At 47.2% G+C, this 26521-nt stretch overlaps 1 protein-coding gene and 1 long non-coding RNA gene across 26 annotated transcripts in view; both read right to left on the bottom strand.

The window, feature by feature from the left end:
* The window catches only part of SNX29 (sorting nexin 29), a 657788-nt gene that overhangs the window by 383264 nt on the left and 248003 nt on the right, over nucleotides 1–26521 (bottom strand). The window contains exon 15 of one of the 25 annotated variants that reach the window (XR_013412452.1): nucleotides 5597–5679. The exons of 23 other annotated variants lie outside the window; for them this stretch is intronic. The gene's annotated coding sequence lies outside the window, so the exon portion shown is untranslated. Of the gene's footprint in view, nucleotides 1–5596; nucleotides 5680–26521 lie in introns of those variants that run through there. One more of the 25 variants, XR_013412454.1, reaches the window with a different exon arrangement.
* Nucleotides 21022–25403, bottom strand: LOC144338415 (uncharacterized). Its single transcript, XR_013412496.1, has 2 exons — nucleotides 22760–25403; nucleotides 21022–21864 (listed from the first exon to the last, which is right to left on the bottom strand). It is a non-coding gene; the product is annotated as an uncharacterized LOC144338415 (long non-coding RNA).

The raw sequence follows: 26521 nt of genomic DNA, 5'->3' as shown, positions 1-26521 counted from the left end.
GGACGCCTGTAGCACCAGCAGAAGACGACTCATCATCCCTGAAACCCAAGGTCAAGGCAAAGTCTAATGTTTCAAGGGGATAAAAAAAGATACGTTTAAAAAAGAAATCACATTGAAAGCTCACTTCCCGTATGAATTCTGAAGAATGCCACAGGGTCAGGTCACAATGGAGAGAAAAAAGGGGTCACAGGGAAGAGCTCGAGAAGCCTCAATGTGGCAGCTGTCTCCTGCGGAGACAGAGGAGAAGAGCGGAGGACGCCGCACATCGGCAGCAGCAAAGACCTGAGCAGCTGAGTTCATGGGCCAGAGGCAGAGGACGCGGGTGATCAGGGGTCAGCAGGGACTTTGATGTGGCGGTGACCTGAGCAGAGAGGTCCATTTTATCAGCATGGCTCAAAGGGGGACCCTGAACCACCCTCATCAAAGTCACATGGGGAGGGCTGGGAGAGAAGGGGAAAACTTGTCAGAATGCAGATTCGTGGGTCTCCTTTCCCAGAAATGAATTCGGTAGATCTGAGATGAGGGCCAGGAATCTGCATTTTCATAACTATCCAGGGTGATTTCGATGTACCTTACCGTTTGAAGACCAGCATTAGGCGGTGAGAAAATGTCCTAAAGATAAGAAAAATCAGAAAATGGGAAAACAATCATATTCAAGGGCTCTCATCCATAAAGCCACACGTGACCCTGGGCTGGCTTCAATCCGCTCCTTGGTCCTCTGAGCCACAGCTCTCACAAAAGCTGCGGGGAGTCAGCTGGGGGGTGTGTGCTGGAGGAGGCAGAGAAACATTCTAGCATCCCCCTTACCCAGCAGAACTAGGGCTTGCTCAAGCTGGAGGCCGGGGCAGAGAGGAGGAGGACAGACACTCAGCCAGCGGCCACACCAAGTCAGCAGAGCTAATGCTGCCTCCTCTCAAAGATGGGGCAGAACGAACAGCCAGGTGGCCCAGCTGTGACCATACTGTAGTTTGAACGATCCCCATGTACACCTGGAAGCTGAGTGCATGTTTTCCCCCATGTGAGAAGACCTTGACATATTCGGAACGGTATAATAAATGACAAACTAGAGGCTATTTTGAAAGCCCACAGAGATTATGTACAGCCTAGACAACTTCCCAGATAATCTTAATTATGTCTAGGAACCCAAAGCAAGGAAGCTCTGGGTAAGTGGAGGGCAGGAGAGAGAGGAGGGGGAATCTGGGGAGGGAGGCATGGCACTCCCGCCAGAGGGTTGAATCCAGCTCTGTCTGCGGATGGAACAGCTCGTCTGTGGAGGATCTCTTTGTACCAGGCTATCATAGTGACAGAGAATGAGACAAGACGTAAGTCCTCCTCTGACAGAGACTCAGGGAAATTTCCCAAGGGAGGCTGGAAGTCCTCCTCGGTGTCTTATTATATATTAGATAAAAAATAACAACGCTCTCCACACCAGGCACCTTTAACAGAGGAGACGTCTGATTCAGGAACTACCTCCCAAACCCTTACAAGTCCCACGTTTCCTCTAAGCTACTAAGATGGAAAGGCGGCGAAATACCATTCACTCTCCAAGAAGGCTCTAGAATTCTGATGTCACCATTGCATTTGCTGCCCCAGTATATACATGGTGAGCGACTGCCATGGGTCAGGGCCCTCGAACCCGTGGGGAGTGGAACATGAGAGGCAGTTCCTGCTGAGCACTTACATCTGGCTTGTAGCAAATGAGCAGATAAGTAAGGAGAATTTCCAGGAGTAACAATTTCTATGCAAAACATAAACCAGAGAGGGTGCCTCAGGAGAGCTCCTGCAGACGTGGAGGCTAGGCCTCCGTGGGGAGACCTCAACCACACAGAGAACTGACTGACTCGAAGCTCCGTCGTGGGGCCATCATGGGGGAATGTTCTGGCAAAGGGAATGGCAAGTGCGATGACATGGGAACGCGGGACTTCTTCCAGGAACAGAAAGGCCACTGTGACTGACAGAAGGTACACACAGAGATGAGGTGACAGGTCAGAGCGGGATGGCGGGTGGCGGCAGATGACATAGGGCTGGGGGCTGCGGGGGAAACTTCACATCTTATTCTCAGGATGAGGCAAAGTCGGTGGAGGCCTTTCATCAGCGGAGCCGGGAGCTGTGATCTGTTTGCTGATTGCTAAATCACTCTGGCTGCTGTGTGAAGAGTGGACTGCACAGGAGACAGGATGGAAAGCGGGTGACCAGCTCCGGGCTCCAGTAGCATCCCAGGCAAGAGACTCTGGGGGCCTGACCCAGGCGATAGCAGTGAGGACAGTCATAAATGGCCATTCATCTCCAGGGTGTATTTTGGAACTGGCAGGACTGGGTATGGATTGTAAATGAGACACAAAGCCTGCGAAAAAACACAGGATGACTCCTAGATTTCTGGTTTGAGCAACCCAGTGGGGTGGCACTTATGAGTGGGGGCTGGGCACGGTGGCTCGCATCTGTAATCCTAGCACTTTGGGAGGCTAAGGTGGGAGGACTGCTTGAGATCAGGAATTTGAGACCAGCCTAGGCAATGCAGAGAGACCCTGATACTACAAAAAAAAAAAAAAAAAAAAAATTTTAAATAACCCGGGCATGGTGGTGCATGCCTGTAGCCCTAGCTATTCAGGAGGCTGAGGGAGGAGGATCGCTTGATCCCAGGAGTTCAAGGCTGCAGTGAGCTATAGTTGTGCCACTGCACTCCAGGCTGAGTGGCAGAGAAAGACCCTGTCTCTCTTAAAGAGAGAGAGAGAGAGAGAGATGCTTATGGTAGGCAGAATGGCCCCCAAAGATGCCCATGCCACAAAGATGCTGTGAATATGTTACCGCACATATCCAGAGAGACTTTGCAGATATAATGAGAGTTACAGACCTTGAGATAGTAGAGTATACTGGATTACCTTTGCGAGTCCAATCTAATCATGTGAGCCCTTAAAAGCAGAGAATGCTCTCCAGTTGAAAACAGAAGAGAGGGATGGCAGAAGACAACCACAGAGGAGATACAGGAGAAGAGGAAGTCGGATTCTAAGAATGAAAAGGACTCGACATGCCATTGCTGGTTCTGGGTTCTGGGGGCCTCCAGAGCTCAGGGCAGCCCCCAGCTGAGAGCCAACCAGAAGCAGGAACCTTAGTCATTCAACTACTCAGAACTGGATTCTGTCAACAACGGAGTGTAAGGAAAGGAATTCTCCCCTAGAGTCTATGGAAACGAATACAACCCTGCCAGCACCTCATTCAGCCCATTGAAATCCATGGCAGACTTCTGACCTCCAAATCTGTAAGATAATTTGTTATCAGTCATTTGTTGCCAAACCAAAAGAAAACTAATACAATGGGGAAGACCGGGGAGAAATTGAAGGTTTGGCGGGAAAAGCAGATGTTCTGCTTTAGCTATCATAAGTCCAAGTGGAGGAGGCCAGTAGACAAATGGTTGTGAGCATGTGGAACTAAGCAGAGCTGTCAGTGGCCATTCCTGCCTCTTCCACCATGATTCCCAGTAAAATAGAACTTCCATATACCCAGGAACTCTATCTTGTTCCCCATTTTAAGTCAGACAGTAGCCTGGTACCTGGCACATAGCAGTGCTTCATAAACAACTGCTGAGTGCTGACTCTCCCTCTTCAAAAAAAATGTTCAGGAGGCTGGGTGCAGTGGTTCACACCTGTAATCCCAGCACTTCGGGGGACCAAGGCAGGCAGATCACTTGAGGTCAGGAGTTCAAGACCAGCCTGGCTAACATGGTGAAACCTCGTCTCTGCTCAAATACAAAAACTAGTCGGACATGATGGTACGCGCCTGTAATTCCAGCTACTCAGGAAGCTGAGGCAGGAGAATCGCCTGAACCAGGGAGGCAGAGGTTGCAGTGAGCCAAGATCTGGGTGACAGAGTGAGACTTCATCACAAAAACAAAACAAAACAAAACAAAAACAAAACGCAGGAAACAATCAACAGAGTGAAGAGACAACTTACCAAATGGAAGAAGCTGTTTGCAAAATAGGTCTGACAAGGTGTTAATATCCAAAATATAAAAGGAACTCAAACAACTCAATAGCAAGAAAATATAACCTGATTAAAAAATGGACACAGGTTGCACATAGACATTTCTCAAGGAAGACATCCAAAGGGCCAGCAGGTGTATGACCAGCTGCTCAACATCACCAATCATCGGAGAAATGCAAATCAAAACCACAATGAGATAGCACCTCACACCTGTTAAGATGGCTGTTACAAAACAGAAGAAAGATAAATGTTGGCGAGGATGGGGAAAAGGGAAACCTTGTACACTGTGGGTAGGAATGTAAATTAGCACAGCCGTTATGGAAAACAGCAGGGAGGGTCCTCAAAAAACTAAAAATAGAGCTGCCATATGATCCAGCAATCCCACTACTGTGTATTTATCCAAAGGAAATGAAAGGAGTATGTCAGAGTTATTTATCTGTGCTCTCATGTTTATTGCAGCACTATTCACAATAGCCAAGATATAGAATCAAAGTGTGTCCATCAACAGATGAATAAACAAAATGTGGCATATATACACAATGGAAAGCTACTCAGCCTTAAAAAAAGAAGAAAATCCTGTCATTTGTGACAACATGGATAAACTTGGAGGACATTACGCTAAGTGAACTCAACCAGGCACACAAAGACAAAATACCACATGCTCTCACTCATACGGAATATTAAAAGTCAAGCATAGAAGCAGAGAGCAGAATGCTGATTACCAGAGGTTCGGGCCGGGGCAGAGGAGTGATGGGGGGATGCTGGTCAAAAAGTACAAAGCTTCAGTTGGGCAGGATGAATGAGTTCTGGCGGGCTAGGGGATAGCGCGGTGGCTATAGTTAAGAATACTGGATTGTTGGCAAAACAAAGTGGCTCACACAAGCCTGGTCAATATGGCAAAATCCTGTCTCTACTAAAAAAAATTAGCCAGGCGTGGTGGTGGGTGCCTGTAATACCAGCTACTTGGGAGGCTGAGGCAGGAGAATCACTTGAATCCGGGAAGCAGAGGTGGCAGTGAGCCGAGATCGTACCATTGCACTCCAGCCTGGGCGTCGCACCAAGACTCAGTCTCAAAAAAATAAAAAAATACAGGATTGTTTCCTTGAAAATTGCTAAGAGATTATATCCTAAATGGTCTCATCACCAAAAAAAAAAAAAAAAGGTATGTGAGGTGATGAATATGTTTATTAACTTGATTTAATCATTTCACAACATATAGATCAAAACAACACATTGTACACCATAAAGATACACAGTTTTTGTCAATGATACTTCAATACAGTTGATGGAAAGAAACCATTCCTGCTCCACATCCCTGCCATTACTGCTGCATTTCCTTACTCCTGTCTGCAGCCAACCTCCTGGAAACAGTTGTCTCCACTCCCCCACTCCAGCCCCTCTCCTATTCTCTCAGCAACCCTCTGCACTCAGGCCCTCACCCCTGCAGTCCATTGGCTGCCACCAGATGACTCAGGGAACCAACTGCACTTGCCTCATTTACCCCATCGGCAGCCACAACACAGCTGGGCTTTTCCCTCCTGCAAGCACGCTCTCACACGGCTTCTAGGACCCCATGCTCTTAGTCTCCTCCCTGGTCAGTCCTTCTCCATCTTTATTTTTTATTTTTATTTTTATTTTTATTTTTATTTTTTGGAGATGGAGTCTCACTTTGTCACCCAGGCTGGAGTGCAGTGGCACAATCTCAGCTCACTGCAACCTTTGCCTCCCGGGTTCAAGCAATTCTCCTGCCTCAGACTCCTGAGTAGCTGGGATCATAGGCATGTGCCACCACGCCTGATTCACTTTTTGTATTTTTAGCGGAGACGGGGATGGCCAGGCTGGTCTCAAACTTCTGACCCCAAGTTATATGCCTGCCTTGGCCTCCCAAAGGGCTGGATTACAGGTGTGAGCCACTGTGCCTGGCCTCCTTCTCCATCTCTTTTGCTGGTATCTCCTTTTTTCCACATCTTAACGTGGGAGGGCCGCAGAGCTCAGTCCTGGCCCATGTACACTCACTCTCTCGGAAATATTATCCAGCTTTGGGGCTTTCAATACCCTCAATGTGTTCCATTCCGTACTGTGGACCCCAGCATGCTAACTGAACTCCTGAGACACACGTGCCTTCTGTCTCTCCGCAGAGGTTCCAATAGCTCACACTCAGCATGCCTGGACCCAGGCTCCTGCTCGGCCCCCACAGAGTCATCTCCATCGTGGTTAGCAGCCTCCCTCCACACCCTTCTGGCTGCTTGGGACAATGCCTTGGAAGCATCTAGGTCTTTGGGTCATTTGTGTGGGTCTAGTGGTTCTAGAGGCATGTTCAGGGGTTCACTCAGGAGCTGTTCCCTAACCCTCCTGCCCCTCAGCAGCATGTGCCAGGCAAGTGCTTGAGACGAGAGAAGCAGAGGTGGGAGACAGTCATTCAGGCCATTACCTGTAGATCTTGATGTTGATTGTCGTCTGTCTCCCCCTAGCTAGAATCCATCTCCACATAGCAGGAATCTTTATCTGTTTTGTTCAGTTTCAACCCGAGGGCCTAGTACAGGACCTGGCCCATGACAGGCACTGCTGTCACTCACACCTCACAGCCCATGTTCCTGGAAATCGTTCCAGCTCCAGCATCCACACAAGGCCAGGGACAGGCCACTTCTTATCATTCTCACTTCCTCATCTGGTCCCAGCCACCACTGCCTCATGCCTGGGCTCCCATAACCACCCACCAGCTCTTCTCTGCCTCCACCCCTGCTCCCACACTCGTCTCCACAGAGCAAACTTCCAAAATCCTAACTCAGAGGCAGTCCCTCCTCTGCTCACAGTCCTCCAGTGGCCCCCTTCTCATTCCCACCTGTGGCCAGCCTCCCTGCCTACCAACCTCACCAGGCCCCAGGGGATGCGACTGCCTAAAGCCTGTGTAACTTCTCCGCCTCCTCTCTGCCTTGCTGCCTCCTTGCTGTTCCTTGGACGCACCAGACACACTGCCACCACCCCCCGCCTGTATTCACATGGCCAGTGCCCCCTTGGCAACTCTGTGCTCAGGCAGCGCCTTCTCAACAAAGTTCATCCCGACTCATTTAAAGTCATGATCTCCCCACACTCCTGAACCTGCCCTATTTTGACTTTTGTTCCATATCAATTATCAGTTTCTGACACACTACACATCCTTAGTTTATCCTATTTGTTGATTATCGTCTGTCTCCCCCTAACTAGAATCCAACTCCACATAGCAGGAATCTTTATCTGTCTTGTTCACTTTCAACCCAAGGGCCTAGTACAGGACATGGCCCATGACAGGCACTCAATAAACACAGCATTGAAAGGAGCTATGAATTAACGGAAGATCTACATCAAGGCAAATGCATGGTTACCAACAGGTAATGACCCGAATGACCGTCTCGCCACCTCTGCTGCTCTCATGTCAAGCACTTGCCTGGCACATGCTGCTGAGGGGCAGGAGGGTTAGGGAACAGCTCCTGAATGAACCCTTGAACATGCCTCTAGAACCGCTAGACCCACAAAAATGACCCAAAGACCTAAATACCAATAGCTTCTCTATCTGGGTCTGGAAATTTCCCAACACAAGAACCCTCCCCCACTCCTATCCCAGCTGCCAGTCCAGGTCATGAAAAAGATGGCTTGGGATGAAGGAGTGGAATTTGTTAAGCTGGTGCTAAAGTGGGTCTGATGAGCAATTAGACAGCTGGAAAAGCCAGCTGCTCCCTCGCTGTGGGCACCGTGCCGCTTGGAGAGGCAGCTGGCGGCCCACTAGAGGCTCCCCGTGGCTGGGTGCCCAGAGCCCCTCCAATGGCGGCTGCCTCTTAGTGGTGTGAGCCAGGGAGGTGGAGTGGACACCAGGCACCTCGGCACCACAACGGGACTGCCAGAACCAGGAGGAGGCAAGCTGCAATGACAGGAGGTCACCTGGTGCAGGCAGGAGTGAGAAAGGGCACTGATGGAACCGAGAAAAGCACACACGTTCACGAAGGCAAAGCCTAAATAATGTGATTATTATTGGGTGATGATGATGACTTCAGTAAGCACTTCCTATGAACTTAGTATGGCACACTGCCTCACTGAATTCCATCAGTACGAGGAAGCGGGTGTGTTCCCCTATCTTAGAGACAGGAAAACTGAATTCCTGAAAGGTCAAGAAGCCAGTTGCTAAAGAAGAGGGGCAGGGGCTCAGAGGGTCCAGAGGAGATGAGAGGTAGCCGTCAGGTGGGAGGCCAAACCAGACCTCTCTGGCAACTCCAGCTTTCCAGCTTTCAGCCAGGGGATTCAAATGCTTTTGGACAGGAGGATAGAGGAGGAAGATGAGAGAGTTTCATTTACATCTGTCACTTTGAAGCTGGTGGAGGTAGCTTGTGGACTGTTTCCTTTGTCGCTCAATTCTGTTTGCAGAAACCCTTGTGGATTTGGGGAAAGCTGGTAAGGGCAGAAGAGATGATTTGTGGGAGTAAACTGGACTTGGGAGAAGACTGCGATTTTCTTGCAAGGAAATTAGTTATGGGACCCAGGCGAGGTGGCTCATATCCGTAACCCACTATTCAGGAGGCCAGGGTGAGAGGACTGCTTGAGGCCAGGAGTTCGACGCCAGCCTGAGCAACATAGCAGGACCTCATCTCTAACAAAAAGTTTTTTAAAAAATGACTTGACATGGTGGCACACACCTATAGTTCTAGCTACTGGGGAGGCTGAGTAAAGACGACTGCCTGAGTCCAGAAGTTCAAGCCTGCAGTGAGCCGTGATCGTGCCACCACACTCCAGCCTGGGTGACAGAGCAAGACACTGTCTCTAAAGAAAAAAAAACTAAAACAAAATTAGTTATGAATTCATGTTTTTTTGTTTTGTTTTTTGTTTTTTTTTGAGACAGAGTCTTGCTCTGTTGCCCAGGCTGGAGTGCAATGGCACGATCTCAGCTCACTGCAACTTCTGTCTCCCAGGTTCAAGTGATTCTCCTGCCTCGGTCTCCTGAGTAGCTGGGACTACAGGCACACGCCACCACGCCCAGCTAACTTTTGTATTTGTAGTAGAGACAGGGTTTCACCATGTTGGACAGGCTTGTCTCGAGCTCCTGACCTCAGGTGATCCACCCACCTCGGCCTCTCAAAGTGTTGGGATTACAGGCGTGAGCCACTGCGCCCAGTGTATGAATTCTTATATTGCTGGCTTGTGCATCATAAAGGTAAAATCATTAAAAATCCTCAATAATGGTCCACTGAGGGTCAATAATATTAATAACCATAATGGCGATGACATTTATTAGCAGTTTTTTTCTGCTGTTCTAAGTCCTTGCCACACATTAGCTCATTTAAACCTGCGAAAAACTCTTCTGAGGCAGGAGCTATTATCACATCCACTTTACAGATGAGCCAAGTGAGGCACAGACTTTACAGGCACTTTGCTCAAGGACAGGAAGCCAGCAAGTGGCACAGCCAAGACTCCAACCCAGGCAGTTTGCCTTAAGCCTATGCTCCCAACAAAGCGGGATCTTGGTAATGTCCTGAGCAGCCTGGCCACATGGCCTGCAGCCCAGAGGGCAGGGCCCTGAAGGTGAAGAAGGGGCCATCGTGGAGCTCTGAGGAGCAGCCAGCAGCTATCTATTTTGCCATCCTTCCCAGTACCTCACAGCCTGCAGGAGTAACTGCAGTACCTGAGTCAGGGATCTGTGCACCACCCCAGGGGGACTTCAGGTGACTGGAGCTCTCCGGGAAGAGGCCAAGCCACCAGTCTGTCACTGGATGCGGAACAGGTTCTAGAAAACCCCTGTTTGTCTTTCTGCACTGAGCTCAGATGCCACCTCCTTCAGGAAGCGTGCCCTGAGTCACCCAGGACAGCTCTGCTCTCTGGACCTCACACATGGGGCAGTTACAACCCAGTTCTTCAACCACCTGTGCACAGATCTGCCTGCTTTTCACCTCTGGTACAAAAATGAGTGCTTAAAGAATGGAAACAAATAATAGCCTGCTCCCGAAACACAACCCAAGGACGGCATCAAGCTCTGCATCGTGCTTCAAGCCAGCACCCAGTGGAGCAAGTAAGAGGTAAGCGGGTAAGACGCTAGCCTGACGGGCACATGAGCGCCGCAGAAAAAGCTCCCAACACCTTGATCCACAGCTGTGCTTCCGGCCAACTAACACCTACCTTAAAACCCTCTTCTCCCTGACAGGGCATTCCAACATGACGCCAAATGGCCCTCAGCCCGGCTCCCACCCCGTAGCTTCTCTCCTGGGGCTCTGACTTGTATCTCTTCCTCTGACACTCATTTCTACAGACTGAAAATTGCAAATGAACCACTATATATTTAACTCCCCATGGGAACTGGGCAGGAGCTCTGCCACCTTCTGCGTGTTTCTAGGCTTTCAACCACCACGCTCGCTCTTGTCTCCGGGCCTTTGCACATGCTCCAACACCTGCCTGGAACCCTTTGCCCACCTAAGTCTGTCTAACCCTTCAAGGCTGGTTTTATGTAGGTTCCTGCAGGAAGCCCTCCCTGCCTGTCCCCACCACAGCCTCGGTGATGGGCTCCTGCTCTGGGCTCCCCAGCACTGGAGCTCCCCAACATGGCAGAGCCCACGCTTTATTGAGATTGCTCCTTGACCTGTCAATCTGCCCTCCCCACCTCCTGCAAACTCCAGGAGGGGATTCTCCTGTATCCCAGAACCTAGCAGAGCGCTGGGACCCAGCAGGGGTTTAATATTAAATAAGAAAATGAACGGTGTGAAAGAGTAACTAAAGGAATACATGAGTAATGGGGACCGGGACAGTTCAGCACATAGATGGGTTTTGGTCACCCAGTAGCATATACAGTTTTCTATGCACCAAGAAGTAGTCTAAGAACTTTTACATGTATTATGCACCTAATTCTCAATGATCTCTCTGTGAAATACCCTCCACCTCATTTTGCACACGAGAAAAACAGAGGCACAGAAAAGCTCAGCAATCACCCTGCGGTCCTATCAATGGAAAGTGGTTAAGTGAAGATTCAGACCCGGCAGGCTGGTTTTACAATCTGTCCTTTCACCTACCTATGATACCGCCAGTGGTTAGACCAGTGGTCTGGCCTGACTCCCACCTCCTGGGATCCACACCCTTGAGCAGTCCCCTCCTGGAATGACTCTGGGCCTGGCCATGTGACTTACCCTGGCCAGTGGAGTATTTGCAAGTGTGAGCCTAGCAGAGGTTTGATAAGCCTTGCATGTGGGCTTGTCTTTCAGGATGCTTCCTCTTGGAACTCTGAGACCACCGTGGCATGAATAAGCCCAAGCCAGCCATGCGGGGATGCGATGTGAAGGAAAATGGCAGGACTCGGCCAGGAGCCACAGCCAAGGACCCAGACACCATGGCCTTCATTGAGTGGCCCAGGCCCTTCCAATCATTTGAGCCATGAGCTGAGGCCTCAGACATCATGGAGCACATATGAGCTGTCCCCACCACAGCTGCCTGAATCATACACCTTGCCTGAACTCCTGACTCACCCAACTGTTAGCCAAAATCAGGGTTGTTTTAAGCTACTCATCTTGGGAATGGTTTGTTAAGCAAAAGTAGTTAAAGAAAACATCTCCTTACTATGAGAAACAGAATCATGTAGATCCAGCACGGCACTTCCCAGGCACTCATGCAATCAGTAAACATTACTACAGCATGCTCCACACTAGTCACTGTTCTGGATACTAAGACTCGGAAGAGAATAGAAAAGTCCTTGCTCTTAAGGAGCTTAGATTCTACTGGGGGAGTCAGACAGACCAACAGATGAACGCATTTTTATATCATGTGCTGCTAAGAGCTACACAGAAAAAGCAGTGCCAGAAGTGCCATTCTAGATAAAATGACCTCCTGAAAAAGTGACATTTAAGCAGAAACCTGGCTGGGCGTGGTTGCTCAAGCCTGTAATCCCAGCACTTTGGGGTCAGAGGGAGGCGGATCACTTGAGACCAGGAGTTCAAGACCAGCCTGACCAACATGGAGAGACTCCCATCTCTACTAAAAACACAAAAACTAGCCAGGCATGGTGGTGCGTGCCTGTAATCCCCTGGGAGGCTGAGGCAGGAGAATCACTTGAACCCAGGAGGCAGAGGTTGCAGTGAGCTGAGATGGCGCCACTGCACTCCAGTCTGGGTGATAGAGTGAGACTGTCTCAAAAGAGAAAAAAAAAAAAAAAAAAAGCAGAGACCTGGATGGAGAGAGAAAGAGAGCCATGTAAAGACTGGCAGGAAGAATGCCAGGAAACAGAGGAAGCAAGAACAAGGGACCTCCCAAGATGCAAGAAGATGAAGAACAAGGACTGGGCGTGTCTGAGGGAGGAGGAAGAGGCCAGGGCCGGATCCTGTGGAAATGAGGGCCACGCTCAGGGCATGACTGTGTTCCAGTTAGGAAGGGAAGCCTTAAAGGCCAGAGGGCCCAACAGCGACATGAGCCAACTTCTATTTTCAAAGGACCACCTGGCTACAAAGAAGCTTCACGGGAGAGGGGCACCACCAGAGTGAAAGCAGGGAGGGCAGCAGGGAGGCTGCTGCGACAATCCCAGCATCTGATGACGGCGGGCCTGGGGAGGTGGGAGGGCTGCAGCAGAGGGGAAGAGAGGTCAGCCCTGCCCTTGTTCCATGGTAATCCTACACAGTGTGCGGTAAACACCACACGGTGCATGATCTTCCTTTCTCTGGGATCAAAGTTAGATTTATGTCATACTTGTATGACTGCAGGGTTGGACTAAGAAGCACGTGTGGTCATAGCTGGTTTACTTTTGAAAGACCCTCCAACAGCACCTCCTGAGAATGCCATGTAAGGAACCCAACCTTAAAATTTAAAAAAGTTAAAAACTAGTCTGGAGGCCACTGGGAAGTGGGACTTTTTAAACCTTAATTGAGGCTGAAAATAAACTAAACAACATTGAAATGCTCCACTGGGTCACGCCACTATGAAACACAGGCCCTGCTGAGCGCTTGGTAAACGGAACTTGGATCCAACAGCTCTCCAGGAAGAAACTCTGTGCCCATGTCAATGACAGGCCCCCGGTTCCTTTCTCACGACAAGTCACTGCTCATTGCAGTCACTCACTCATTTACTTCATCTGGAAGAAGAGCTGCTGTAAGTCGGAAGGTATTTATTTTTACCCATAGAATGCTTTTCAGGGAAAAACAGGAGAAAATAGACTGTGCAGGCCATAGGAAAATTAAGTAAAGGCAGAAAGGCTAGAGGAGGAATAGAGCCTGATAATAGAGTTTTGTTGAAAAATGCAAACCATAGATTCCTGGTCTTGCCCACTTTATCTCCCACACCTCTCCCATATCCTTTGAACTTATTTTAATTCCCATCATCTCCACCTGAAGAGCCAGCCTCCATCCCTTACTGACTGCTATAACGGCCAAATGGTCACCCCACAGCAGCCTCTGCCTTCCTGAATTCTCTCCCCATTGTATACGGAAGGTGATCAATTTAAAATGCAGGGCTGATACGGCCAGCCCTCTATTTAGGACTCTTCAAAGCTTTTCTATCTTTCTTAGGATAAAGATCAAATCCTTCCAGGGACCTATAAGGCCCTACTCCTCTCACTCTCTGAGTTCAAGCAACACAGGTCTCTTCTCAGCCTCCTGACTCCCTGTTTCCCCTTATGCCTCTGGCCTTCCCTATATCCAAGGCAAGGAGACAAACCTGCCGAGGGGAGGGGACACCTTCCTGTCCCACAGACCTGAGTTCCAACATGTCTTCCACAAGAAGCCATGCCCGACCCATTCCCAACATCCAGACCTCAGAAGACCCTCTGCAGCTGTTACTATTGCCAGCGACCGCCATGAGCCTGAGGTCATTGTTCTAAGACTACCACCAACTGACCCTTCTGTGCTGGTCACATAGAAAGGCTGACCTTTGACTCGAGGACTCCACCATGAATGATCAGGGTTAGCACTGGATTTTTTTGTTTTTGATGTCCTTTTTTTTGGAGACAGAGTCTCGCTTGTCATCCAGTGACATGATCTCAGCTCACCACAACTTCCACCTCCCAGGTCCAAGCGATTCTCCTGCCTTAGCCTCCTGAGTAGCTGAGATTACAGGAGTGTGCCACTATACCCAGCTAATTTTTGTATTTTTAATAGAGATGGGGTTTCACCACATTGGCCAGGCTGCTCTCAAACTCCTGACCTGAAGTGATCTGCCTGCCCCGGCCTCCCAAAGTGCTGGGATTACAAGCGTGAGCCACCATGCCTGGCCGATGTTTCTTTCTTACATGCAGACATTGAGGATATTAGCACTGTTTTTAATCCAGAGACTAGTTCTAGCTGTGACCACCCAAAAAGGAGGAGAAAATTATGAGCTGTCTGCCTGCAGCGCTGCGTGTCAGCTGCACTCTCTTGCTTCCTGAGACCTTATTTCCATGTTAATATACATCAGCCTCAATTACAGACTCCAACGGAAGGATAACAACGTTGACATAGGTTGACACCCTCTTGGTCATCACCTGTGCTTTATGTGGAAAGTAATAACAGAGATAGAAACACAGCAGCCGCTATTTGTGGAGCGCTTCCCACACACCAGGTAGGGTGTTAACTTTTGTTGACTTATCCACTCTGTTTAAAAACCTACTCATTAAGCGTTGTTAATATCCCTATTTCACAGAAGATGATTCCGGGGCTTAAGGAAGTTACTATCCCACAGTCAAATGACTGATAGGTCCAAACACATAAAACCTGCAGCCCCAGTGCCTTCCAAACAACCCAGTTCCTGCAGCAGAAACTCTGTGTCTCAAGCACTTCATCTCTCCCTACCCTTGCCATCATCCATTAAACTGCCTGCCCCAGAGCTGCCAACACAAGTGTGTTTTTAGCCAAGGAAACAGATGCCACTCCTGCGGGAAAAATCCTTGTTTCAGAATTCATTGACCAAGGCCTGTGACTAGTTCCATAAACCAGGAGGAGGAGTGGCGGCAAGGGACGCTAAATCACAACCACGGGTTTTTGTTTGGTCAAAAAGGAAGAAATAAATAAGTAAATAAAGTTAAACTACAATCACTCTATTTTTAAAGATATTTAAGAGACTTTCCCCCATAAATATAACTAGAAGAAGTCAGCATCTCCTACATTACAAAAAAAATGTAAGCAGTTGTCACTGTAATTCGAAACCCAAGCAGATGACATGAATCCAAACAAAGTAATGAGAGCAGCAGTCACCCTTACTGAGCGGTTTACACACCCTGTTACTGCATGTTAAATATACGTATCATGTACGTAACATCTCAACAACCTTGTGAGGGAGCTTCTCATCACACCATTTAACAGATGAAAATACTGAGACCAGGGGATGTTAAATAACTCAGATGAGGTCACACAGCTCACAGGGAACAATGCCAGGATTCCACCTTAAGAACGACCAATTTCAGAGCATACGCTCTCAACCACTACTTAAGGAATTCAACCACAAAAATCTTGCCATTGTTCAATTTAAATATACCATTTACAAGTAATTTTTGTGGGTGGGGGGACATCAATGTTTTCTATCACTGTAAGAAAAATATGCCCTTTCAGACTTATTTTTAAGGCGATACTACCACCACTTAGGTAGATCCTACCTGAGGCTTCATCGAACAAATATTATAATTAGATCTGCTAATAAACTGCCACAACAAATCTGAAAGGAGAAATGTGACTGTTCTTTTGAGAACACAAAACTGTCATTTCAAATTAAGTAACAGTAACAAATGGTGAGACATGTGACTCTGTCAGCAAGGCACATCTGTGTTTGAGCATTAACCAGGGATCTTCCTTGTTAACCATCCACACCACTCCCTCCAGCTTAAAGATGCTGAAGTGTTTCTCAAACAATGGTAAACCATCCTTCATTTATATACCAGGGTTCTGATCAGTACTGAAAAGATGGTTTTGCTTCCAGGAAGCACACAAGAAACCCTCCATTCTGCTCAGGTGATTTGGATGATTTTTTTTTTTTCCTTTGAGATGGAGTCTCACTCTGTCACCTAGGCTAAAGTGCAGTGGCATGATTTCAGCTCACTGCAACCTCCACCTCCCAGGTTCAAGCAATTCTCCTGCCACAGACTCTGGAGCAGCTGGGATTACAGGCACGCACCACCACGCCTGGCTAATTTTTGTATTTTTAGTAGAGACAGTGTTTTTCCATGTTGGCCAGGCTGGTCTCAAACTCCTGACTGCAAGTGACCTGCCCACCTTAGCCTCCCAAAGTGCTGGGATTACAGACATGAACCATCACGCCTGGCCTGCATGATTATATCAAGGAAAAAAGCAGTCCTTTCTTCCATTCTCAGAATTCTAGACTCCACTTTGGCACCCTAAGTCAGGGGTCTCCAACCCCCAATGGCCTGTTAGGAAACAGGCCACACAGCACGAGGTGAGTGGCGGGTGACTGAGCATTACCGCCTGAGCTCCACCTCCTGTCAGATCAGAGGTGGCATTAGACTCTCAGAGGAGCATGAACCCTATTGTGAGCTGTGTATGCATAGGATCTAAGCTGAGTGCTCCTTATGAAAATCTAATGCCTGATGATCTGAGGTGGAACAGTTTTATCCTGACACCGCCACCCCCACCACCAGTAGAGTAATTTTATTGGTGAGAACCTAACCTCTACCAGAGCCACAAAGCCATGACATTTGACATTGGTTCCAGACATGCTGAATGGACTTATGCAAAGACACAAAGTCGTAACGGTTATTATCCTACTTAATCCACGTGAGTCTCTGATGCAGGTGCACCAGGAGGTACTTCTGTCTGAGCAGAGAAGCAACCTGATCCTCTGACAGGGTGAATGAGCCCACCAGGCTCCCATGAGGGTAGAACCAGGCCTGCAATCCAGCCTCTGATGTCTTCTAGATGGACGGACCTGATACCCAACCATACAACTATTCAACCCAATTACATGCCCCACAGATGTCTGGGCCAAAATAGGGTATCAGACTGGTTCATTAAAAAATTGTCTTCCACCAAGTTGGTCCCTGTTGCCCAAAAGGTTGGAGACTGCTGCCCTAAGAGATCAAGAATAACCAACAGGATCTACCAAAAGTTAGCTAACAATCTCACACCTTACTGAGTCCCTGAGCCTAATGTGCTCTTATTAAACATTAATACATTCTTCATAGAGGCATCAAATATTTACCAACTGCAGGAGACATCAGGTGTATAAGAGAGGAATGGCAGGGCGGCAGAACAAAAGCGGCACAGGTTCAGAGGTCAGACAGGAAACCTGTCCAGGCTAGGGGGTCAGACTTTGGTCACCTGGAGCACATGAAGCCCAACCCAGTATCTGGCATATGCCCTAGAATGGCATCAAATGCACATTTAGCTTATTCGCTGTCAACTACATGCATGAATCAGTGTGTGCACAAGAGATGCCAGGGCTGCACTGAAAGATACGGAAAGAGCGAGAAGACAAATCATGTCCCTGCTGTGTGCCACTCCCACAGTTCCATTCTTCCAGCCCACGGCCAGGACACGTGAAAGATGGACGTGTGAACTGCCACTCCCCAGGAGTCTCCACAACCAAGGGCTTCTCCAAAGAGGAGGCTCCTGCTGAAATGAGAGACGCAGTAGGGTTTGCAGGGTGGGGGAGTGTTGGGCATGATGACCCACACCTGTAATCCCGGCACTTTGGGAGGCTGAGGCAGAAGGATTGCTTGAGTCCAGCCTGGGCAACGTGGCAAAACCCTGTCACTACCAAAAATACAAAAAAAAAAAAAAAACCTAGCAAGGCATGGTGGTGGGTACCTGTAGTACCAGCTACTTGGAGTGGGGCTGAGGTGGGAGGATTGCTTGAGCCTGGTAGGTTGAGGCTGCAGTGAGCTGTGATCACGTCATTATACTGCAGCCTGGGTGACACAGTGAGACCCTGCCTCAAAAAAACAAAAAACAAAGAGAAAAGAAAAGCCGGCCAAATGAGACACAGCTGAACCCCCGGGAGGAATGCTCTTCTCTGGGAAACTTAGCCAAATAATTCTTCTCCGGCCACTCACAGACAGAGATGGCTACTTTCCAGATAAGAGACAAGTGGACTATGAACATCGAGACTCATAGGATTCAAGATGAGGACTGAATGTAATTCCTCTTCTTAAAAAAGAATATATATATATATAAAAAATAATATATATAATGTATATTATATATAATATATATAATACTATATATATAATTAGATTTTCCTATGACAATCTAATGCACGCATATATATATATATATATATATATATATATATATATATATATATATCAGGGCACTGGTAGCTTCCTTCTCCTCCCAAGAAATCAAACAAGTAGGGTCCAAGGCTGTACTCCACCACTCACAAGCAATTATTATTAACATTTACTGTATATCAGAAACTCAGACCCCCACACCCAACTTCTAGGAAAGAGCACCCATTTTTTGCTTGGGAAGCCAATTCTCCCCAGCTCTCACACTCCACTGACTGTACCCCAGGGCTGACTCCAACCCAGCTTCAGGAGTGGCATGTGACTTGGGCCTGGCCACTCAAGAGCTGGGCAACCTCCCTGGCTAGCTATGGGTTCTTAGATGAGCATGCTGGAGTCAGCACAACTCCGGGAACCTGAGCACAGTCTCCTGACACAGAGGCAGGAGCCCCCTTTCCACCCTGAACATGAATTAGAAAGTTCTGGAACTGCTGCAATCATCCTCTAGCCATAAGAAGAGATAAAACTGTCTGATGATGGATCCATCATGGATGAAACTAGTGTTGAGACAAAGAGATGGGGAAATAAAGATAGGCCAGGGAGGCTGGGTGTGGTGGCTCACGCCTATAATCCCACACTTTGGGAGGCCAAGGCAGGCAGATTACTTGAGGTCAGGAGTTTGAGACTAGACTGGCCAACATGATGAAACCCTGTCTCTACTAACAATACAAAAATTAGCCAGGTGTGGTGGCAGGTGCCTGTAATTCCAGCTACTTAGGAGGCTGACAGGCAGGAGAATCACTTGAACCTGGGAGGTGGAGGTTGCAGTGAGCCGAGATCAGGGCACTGTACTCCAGGCCTGGGCAACAGAGAGAGACTCCATCTCAAAAAAAAAAAAAAAAAAAAAAAAAAAAGATAGACCAGGGAGACAAATACAGACCAACAGACCAACACAGAGACAGACTAGGTCCTGGTAATACCAAGTCCTTGATCATGCCATTGTCTGATCAAGACAAAACTTCTGTTAAATCAATCAATAAACCCCCTTTTAATGTAAAACAGTCATTTTCAGGGTTTCTTGCTTCAATTTTAAGCCAATTATCTTTTTTTGTTCACAACAATGAATTCTAAGAGACCACCAGGCCAATCCCAGATAAGAATTTTACTCAATACTCATTACTCCTCTTAAAAGTAACCCAGGCAGCTTATAAAATTATAATTGGAATCCTAGTTAATTATTTTTCCACTGGAATCGAGGTTTAAAGCTTATCTAGAAAATAAGCAAATACAAATAGTTAATTTTTTCAAGAAAAGCAAGCAGGGACTTGTTCCAACAATCATGCATACTACAAATGGAAGAAATTTCACACAAAAAAAGTCAATGGATTTGATTAGGTAAAAATTAAAAACCACTATGGGTCAAAATAATTATGCAGAAAAAGTAAAAGAAAAAGATTTGCCACAAGAATGACAAAGATGGCCAGGAGCGGTGGCTAACGCCTGTAATCCCAGCACTTTGACAGGCCAAGGGAGGTGGATCACTTGAGGTCAACAGATCAAGACTAGCCTGGCCAACATAGTGAAAGACCGTCTTCATAGAAATACAGAAATTAGCCTGGTATGGTGGCAAAGGCCTGTAATCCCAGCTACTTGGAAGGCTGAGGTGGGAGGATCGCTTGAACCTGGGAGGCAGAGGCTGCAGTAAGCTGAGATTGCGCCACTGCACTCCAGTCTGGGTGACAGAGCGAGACTCCATCTCACAAAAAAAGGAAAAAAAAAGGAATGACAAACAAATGCTATTTTAAAAGAAGCACAGCCACATCAAAGAACATCTAAAAGAAACAAAAACTGACAGAAAAAAATCAACATCGTTACAGACTCAATACTAAAAAACTAACTGACGGCAAACAAAACAACAAATGGTCAATAGTCTGGGAAAAATTGAAACACGGTAGAAATACAAAATAAAACTTGCAGTCAAATTAGCAACTAAAATGACAACACCCTGTAGCAAGGAGGGTAAGGCCTGTCAGGCACACCCGTACACAGCTGGAGTCAATATATGTTTTTCTGGGAAGCATGTTGACAGTCTTTGCCAAGAACCTTAAAGGACCTAGCAATTCTCTTCACAGGAGCTGACCCTAGAGAAATAATTAGAATCATACACTAAAATGTGGGTATAAAGATAGTCACCATGGCAGTAATAACAACAACAAACGACTTAAATGCCTACCCTGGGAAGTTATCAGACATCATGCGGCCGTTAAGGCTGCTCAGAGAAAATATTTAAAGACATAAAACTGCTCATGATATAAAACCAAGTGACAAGAGAGAATGCAAAATGATATACCTAGAATGATCTAAATGTGTTTTACACAGACACTCTAAATACAAAGAAAAAAGACTGGGAAGAGGTACTTCGAATCTCTTCAATAACTGAGTGGCTATTTTTGGGTGATGAGATTACAAGTGATTTTTCTTTTTCTGTCCTGGCGCTACTTTAAAAAATTCTAACGGACTTATATTTCGTTATAATCAGGATTTTTTTTTTTTTTTTTTTTGAGACAGCGTGTCAGTCTACTGCTCAGGCTGGAGTGCAGTGGCATGACACTAGCTCACTGCAGCCCTGATCTCCTGGGTTCAAGCAATCCTCCTGCCTCAGCCTCCCAAGTAGCTGGGACCACATGTGCACCCCACCACACCAATTTTTTTTTTTTTTTGGTAGAAACAGGGTCTCACTTCTTGCCTCAAGTGATTCTCCAGTTTTGGCCTCCCAACGTGCTGTGATTACAAGAGTGAGCCACCACACTCTGCCAAACAATATTTTTTAGTTACATTTTTTAATAGAAGTAGCTTTGGTTTAAATAAGCCAACATTTCATGACACTTCCTGGGTACTGAGCCAGGTGCTTTGGGAGACAAAAGCAAATACTCCTGTCCTCAAGGAGTTCACGGTCCAGTGAGCTACATATGACCCAGCAAAGGGTGCTGACCACTGAAAAACTCTGCTGGTCAGCCAAATGTTCACTGGTCCTAGAGACGTGGGCTCCAGCTGGTCACTACATGCCATCTCTAATACAGGTCATGTATGGAATGCACTTCCTGGCAACGAACAATGAACACCATGAACATCAGCTACCTCCAGCACTACCTCTACAACCAGGGCAGATTGCCTAGCATCCATCCCCTCCTTCTCCCTTCATCACAGAAGCCCCATTTTATTCAGAAAGGCCATGTGCCAAGCTAAAAGACCACACCTCACATGCCCCTTCCATCAAAGCGGTGCCAATGTAAACTCAAGTTGTGAGATGAGACTCCCAAGAAAGCTCCTTAAAGGAAGGACAGTTGGTGGGGAAGAGTCCTTTTTGCCTTCCTGTTTTCTCCTGTTTCCTACTTACAACACAGACACGCTGGCTAGAGCTTCAACAGGCATCTTAGACCAACCTGAGGATAAAAGTCACAGCTAAGGACACTAGGACTGTGGCAGAGACACTGGCCAGCTCTGGACTGCCTAAGTGTGACCTTCTAGGAAAGATACATTGTTGATTTAAGCCACCAGGGCCATATATTTGTTACAGGCAGTCATGCACAATTCCAAACCCAAAGAACCAGTAACACTATTATTAGCATGGTGACGGCAGTAGTTCACGGGACTGCAAACTCCAAGGTTCCTCAGAAGTAGCTATTCAAGGCCAGATGTGGTGGCTCACGCATGTAATCCCAGCATTTTGGGAGGCCAAGGTGGGCGGATCACTTGAGGTCAGGAGTTTGAGATCAGCCTGGCCAACATGGTGAAACCCCATCTCTACAAAAATACAAAAAATTAGCCAGGCATGGTGGCATGTGGCTGTAATCCCAGCTACTCAGGAGGCTGATGCAGGAGAATCCTTTGAACTCAGGAGGCGGAGGCTGCAGTGAGCCGAGATCATCCCTGGGTGATCAAGCGATCCTCCCAGAGTGCACTCCAGCCTGGGTGACAGAGCGAGATACCATCTCAAAAAAAAAAAAAAAAAAACAGTGCCCATCCAAAAGGCTGTCATGGAATGGAGAGGCCGAGGCCTTCCTATCCCTTGATTTCCTTCCTTTTATAACTAAATTTCTGAGTATTTTTTTAAACAACTGTTACAATTGTAAATATGTTTCCTATGTTTTACCAGGTTGATTTTTAAAAGGTCTGCCCACTGCCCCTCCGCAGAGGTTCATCTCCTTCTCTGGCTTGTAGGTCTCACCCTTATCCAACCTCAACCCCCACACCCAATTACTTTCTCCTCAGCTGCTATGCATGTCACAAAAGCATGCCAGCGTGGTTGCTTCTGTGGCCCCTGCATCATGAAATCCGACCCCACCTCAGGCCCTATTTATTTATTTATTTATTTATTTATTTAGAGATGGAGTTTTCACTCTTGTCGCCCAGGCTGGAGTGCAGTGGCATGATCTCAGCTCACTGCACCTCCATCTCCTGGGTTCAAGTGATTCTCCTGCCTCAGCCTCCCAAGTAGCTGGGATTACAAGTGCCCACCACCATACCCTGCTAATTTTAGTAGAGATAGGGGTTTCACAACATTGCCCAGTCTGGTCTCAAACTCCTGACCTCAGGTGATCCACCCACCTCGGACTCCCAAAGTGCTGGGATTACAGGCGTGAGCACCCGGCCAGGCCCCATCTAAATCCTATCCAGGGGCATGGCTGTCACAACAGAACAGCAACATGATGGTCAGAGAGATACAAAAAACGTGAAATGTCCTTAATTGCAAAGTCTGGGAGGCTTAGAGATAAGCACATAAAGCAGGGGAAACTGCCCACTCCCAGATCCCCAAGGCCTCCAGTGGACGCACTTTGTGATTCCCGCTGCGCATGACAGGAAGTACCACCGGACTTCAGAAACTCCCTTTTTCTGTCTCATGCTGGCCAGGCTGAGGAGTGGGGGATGGACAGGGCTACTCACCCTTCTGGCCTACCTCCCACCTGCCTGCTTGGAGACTGGGGCGCTACATCTGCCCGCCCCCAGGTACAACTGCTGCAAACAGCCAAGATGTTCCTGAGAAGTTACTGCGAGACTGAGGGTCAGTTTCCCAAGAGATTCCGTAAGAATGACCCAGCTAGCCGGAGGTCCATGCCTGCACCAACCCTCAGGTTCCAGGAAAGCCCTTGTGCTACCCGGCGCCTTTACTCCCCACCCCGCTTTCTCCATCCATTCATGCAGCACCAACTTGCTGACCCCCACCATGTGTCAAGCACAGTTCCCAGGGCTGGAAGAAAGTACGAAGCGTTTCCTCCAAGCAACTCAGAATCCACTGGGGGAGGATGGATGACCAAATGCTTGATCACCGAAGCATGTGACCAGTGCTCAGACTAATGTCAGCACAGGGCCAAGGGAGATGCGAAAGAGGAATGCCAGCACCTCAAAGTGTTCACCATGGTACCTGGCACACAGGGAGTCTACAATCAATGGTAGCCCGTGGCTGGTTCTCCAGCGCAGCAGGACAGATGGCGGTATTGACAGCCGCCAGCATGACAGGAGGAAGAACAGCATTCACCGGACCCAGAGAGTCTTTCCAGAGTCGGTGACACCTCAAACTAAGTCTTCAGGGATGAGGAAAGTCACGCAACAGAGAAGGTGTAGCAGGAAAAGGGCTTCTAGGCACCAACCATTGCAGTAAATAATAGCCTTGCATAATCCCAAGTAGTTCAGCATTGCTGTGGTATCAAGTACAAGAAGAAGAACAGCGAGAAATGAAAGTACAAAAGTAAAGACGTCACCCTCAACAGAAGGGTCAAGACCACTGACTTCTCCCCTACCCCATGCCCTCCTCAGTCTCCCAACAGGTCTTCAAATGAAGGCTTTGAAAATAGATACTTGAAGACTAACAGTGACCGCATTCCCTTCTCCAGTTTGGTCTTTTGGTTCAACCAAATGACGTGTTAACTGTTGGGGCAACAGTGGATGGATATTTAATGAGATTTATGTCAGATTGATGTGGGAAAACAGATATACAATCAAAACCCATAGTTACATAGGGAAGTAAGTATGTAAAGCAGTGCTGGCTTTTCTATGCAACCAGGAACAGCACACATGAGACAGAGAGGGGAAGAAGGAAAGAGAGTTTTAAATAACATGTATTCCGTCCCCCACCCTAGCAGAAAGATGTCCTACGGAAACAGAAAATTGTACTTTTCCAATAATCCCTAAATTGCTATTTATTTCTGAACCTTTACCTGTTATCGTTCAGTTTCCTAAGGTTTCTATACACTGCCAAGAGAACTGTGATTTTTATGTCAGAATCTACACTCCAAGCACACACACACACACACGCACACACGCACACAAAATTTACAACCCATGTTTTCATCCACCTTTTATTGTGTTTAAGTTTTCTGTTCAAAACACTGATGAAGTTTCCTTTCAATAAAGGAAACGTGGATGCAAGTGTTTTTTTACCCAGAGGTTTTTTCATTTCTTTCCTCTGTTATTTTGAGTCTTGCTACTGAATCGTAAAGCAAGAACCCTGAAAAATATCCCAATGTTAGGCAGGTGAAAATATATCAATATAGGAAAGGAACTTGGGAAAATGGAAAGGCAGAAATAGTGACTTCCATAATAAAACCCCTGACAAACTCGAGCAGTAGTGCACAGAAAAAAATCTGTCTGCACTGCTCCCATCCAACATGCCAAAAATGTACCTCCAAATGTGAAAATGGATCATTGCAGCTTCCTAACCAAATTTCAAATTAAGTACTGCAGGCCCGGGGGACAGCCTCGCACGCAGCAAGCTGAAAACATGAGCACTGTGGGATGCCTGGTGCCAGCTGCTCTCTGACTTCTGCCAACTCTGGGGCACGTTGGTGAAGGGGAGCTCGACAGTTTGTGCATTTCTTCTCTAAACTTACTGAACACCGGGGACAATCAGAGAGAGAAAGGAAAGAAAGAGTGAGCAAGTGCGCCTGTTTCCAACTGACTGCAAAGGTCATCTGAAAAGGTCAACAGCTTAGAAGAAAAAGTTAAAGAAAAATGAAAAAAGAGACACAGAGGGACAGAATGAGGCCAGGACAGAGAGAGATTCCAAGAGAAACAGACCAAGCCAAAGACAGAGAGAGAATGGGAAAGGAGGAAGGAAGGAATGAGGGAGAGAAGTAGACATACACACACTCAGAGAAGAGAAGGAGGGGGGAAAGGAGGAGAGAGAAACACACAGGGAAAGAATGAGAGCCACGTAAGGTACGGAGCTGAGACCCAAACAGGAAGTCATCACCCCATCATCTATCCATTCAGCAGGTATTTTCTGAGCACCTACGATGCCAGGAGGCAGACGGACAGAGCCCTAAGCAATTTCAGGGCTGGGAACTGGGGGTCAGGACTGAGGTGGGGAAACACACAGTGCAGTGCTGAGTCCAGAGAGGGAATGAACAACTCTCCACCCAACAAGCCCCCAAACCTCTGGGCTGAAGCCAACAGCATCTCATCTCTGATATCCAATCATTTTGAAGCATAAAATTAACAGAAACATTGGTTTAAAAACAAACTTAGATATGATGCCAAAAGTACACATGACAAAAGAAAAAATAGATGAATACAATTTCATCAGAATTAAAAACATGTATGCTTCAAGGACACCATCAAGAAAATGAAAAGAAACTTACAGAATGGTAGAAAATGTATGTACATCACATATCTCTGATAAGGGTCTAGTATCCACAATACACAAAGAACTCACACAACTCAACAATAAAAAAGACAACTAAACAAATTAACTAATGGACAAAAGATTTGAAAAGACATCTTTTGAAGATCTACAAATGGACAGTAAGCCCATGAGAAGATACTCAACACCATCAACCATCAGGGAAATGCAAATCGAAACCACTGATTTGCAAACCTGAAGATACCACTTCACATCCACCTGATGGGTACAATAAAAAAAAGACAGACAATAACAAATGTTTGGTGAGAATACGGTAGAATAACTGGAACCTTCATTCACTTCTGGCAGGAAAGTATAGCCGCTTTGACCCATCAATTCCACTCCTAGGTTGTACCCAAGAGAAATGAAAAACATGTCCACACAACTTGTACATGAATGTTCACTGCAACATTATGTACAATAGCCAAAAAGTGAAACCCAAATGTCCACCCACTAATGAAAGGGCAAACAAAATGTGGCATATCCTTGTAGTAAAATATGTTTTAGCCATAAAGGAGAATGCCATCCTGATACATGCCCCAATGTAGATAAACCTTGAAAACCTTATGCTAAGTGAAAGAAACCTATTACAAACCACACACTGTATCATTCCACTGATATGAAGGGTCCAGAACAGGCGCATCCACAGAGACAGGAAACAGAATGGTGCTTGCCAGGCCCTGGGGTGGAGGATGACTGCGCATGGAAAGGGGCTTGTGAGGGAGTGAAAA

The sequence above is a fragment of the Macaca mulatta genome, chromosome 20 (assembly GCF_049350105.2).
Source record: "Macaca mulatta isolate MMU2019108-1 chromosome 20, T2T-MMU8v2.0, whole genome shotgun sequence".
In the NCBI taxonomy this organism is placed as follows: Eukaryota; Metazoa; Chordata; class Mammalia; order Primates; family Cercopithecidae; genus Macaca; species Macaca mulatta.
The sequence above is the reverse complement of the archived record's forward strand: the minus strand, read 5'-3'. Positions and strand labels throughout refer to the sequence as shown.